Consider the following 2072-nt stretch of genomic DNA (forward strand, 5'->3'; position numbering starts at 1 on the left):
ACACGGGCTTCGAGGGCAAAGTGCGCAGCACGTGACGTGGCCAACGGCGAGGCCAGGCGCCCTCGCTGCGCCCTGATTGGCTGCCGCGAGGATGGCGGTTTACCAGGGGGCGGGGCCATCTGACCACGCCCACACAAGCCCCGCCCAGGCCCCCACGTGCTCCCTGGAGCAGAACAGTTCGAGGGATTGGCTTGCGGAAGGGGGACGGAGGCGGGGGGCTTGGTGCCCTCCCAGCGCGGGGAACAGGAACCTTAACAAACTCCGAGTTGTGACCGGTGCGCCCTGAGCGCCCAGCGGTGCAATGGTGGCCCTGACATCTAGAAGTTAGCTCCTCCCTCGACCAGGGAAATGTAATTGGGATGTTGCACTCCTCGCCCCAACCTCCCCCAGACACCAGGGCATGGCAAGGCCAGGACGGCAGGCGGCTGCGTGCCTAACAGACTTAATTTTCCAAGTCGACCGACTGTGTGCTGGGTGCGTGCGCCACAAGGTGCGGGGCGGGGGTCCCGCCACCACAGCCCCGAGGGCCCGTGAACCCAGAGATGGCTCCTCCCGGCCCCGGAAATCCCGGCTCCGCAGGTTCCCTAACCTGCATCTCTAATAAGTTCCACGTGATACTCGTGCACGTGGTCCAGGGGCCAGGTTGACAGGGGTCACTGGGCTACAGGCCCGGGTGACCGCCACAGGGGTTTGCTGCCTCATTGGGCAAAAGCCACCCAGAACTATTGCACACATTGGAAAATGGAACAGAATTAGCTGTCAGCTTGGAAGTGGGGCTGACGGTAACTAGTGATGTGAGTAGCTAAGTCCTGTGATCATTCAATAGATTCTTTATAACCAAGTGTAGGGGGTAGTGGCAACATGGTGACCTCTGGGGACTTGTTTTCAAGCTGCACGTGTATCGCAAACATATTGGTTTTTATCCATATTTGAGAGAGTATGTGTGATGGAGGTGGCGGGGAGGCTCCCGAAAGCCAGCTCCCCAAGTCCTTGTATGTGGGGGGGAGGGGGGGGTTAAGGGAGCAGGCCAGATCTCATTGTTTCCCATAATAGCTTGATTGTAAAAAAAAAAAAAAATCCACGGGGGCCCTCTGAACAGCACAGGTTCCCAGATCAGGCCGCTTCAGTAGGTTTGGGACGAGAGCAAAGACTTTTAATGAGAGAGGCCACGTGATTTTTATGCTCAGAAGTTTGAGTAATTGGAGGCAAGATCAGTGATCCTGACAGTATTCCCCTAAAGCAGCGGTTCTCAGCCTTCTGGCCCTTTCAATACAGTTCCTCACGTTGTGACCCAACCATAACATTATTTTCGTTGCTACTTCATAACTGTAATGCTGCTACTGTTATGCATCGTCATGTAAATATCTGATATGCAGGATGGTCTTAGGCGGCCCCTGTGAAAGGGTCGTTCGACCGCCAAAGGGGTCGCGACCCACAGGTTGAGAACCGCTGCGCCTAAAGAATTAACGAGAAAAGGCAAAAGCACTTGAAGACGGGAGTAATTTGGGGCCAAAAAAGGGGGGGCGCACAAAGCTTTGCGCTTTTGGTGCAATAAAAGGTACGCTTTGGAAACACAGTAGGAACGTGATCTTTGGCAAAGAGGAGGGAAGATTTCGGTGAAAAGGATGTTCTGCAGCTTGGCCAGCAGGTGGCGCCATAAAACAAGAAACAGATCTTAGGTGCAGCCCCTACCGCAGGGATAGCAATACCCGGGGTGGACGCTAGAGGGCAGCAGTGACACTCGTTTTCTCTGCCTGACCTCCTCGTCGCTGCTGAAGACACAGGGTTCCCGGCTGCAAAGGACAGAACCTCAGTTTCTAGCCCCGGCCGGTCTGGCTCAGTGGGTAGAGCGTCGGCCTGCGGACTGAGGGGGGTCTCAGGTTCGATTCCCGATCAGGGCGCAGGCCCAGGTTGTGAGCTCGATCCCCACTGGGGGGCGTGCAGGAGGCAGGTGATCCATTATTCTCTCTCATCATGGATGTTTCTCTCTCTCTCTCCCTTCCCCTCTGAAATCAATATATATGTGTATATATGCATATATGTGTGTGTATATATATATGTGTGTGTGTGTG

The 2072-nt window shown here is 55.1% G+C and overlaps 1 protein-coding gene across 1 annotated transcript in view; it reads right to left on the bottom strand.

Annotated features, from left to right (window-relative positions):
• Positions 1-2072, bottom strand: part of PIWIL1 (piwi-like RNA-mediated gene silencing 1) — a 14548-nt gene that overhangs the window by 11680 nt on the left and 796 nt on the right. The window lies entirely within an intron of this gene.

This window comes from Myotis brandtii, unplaced genomic scaffold, assembly GCF_000412655.1.
Source record: "Myotis brandtii unplaced genomic scaffold, ASM41265v1 scaffold97, whole genome shotgun sequence".
NCBI lineage: Eukaryota > Metazoa > Chordata > Mammalia > Chiroptera > Vespertilionidae > Myotis > Myotis brandtii.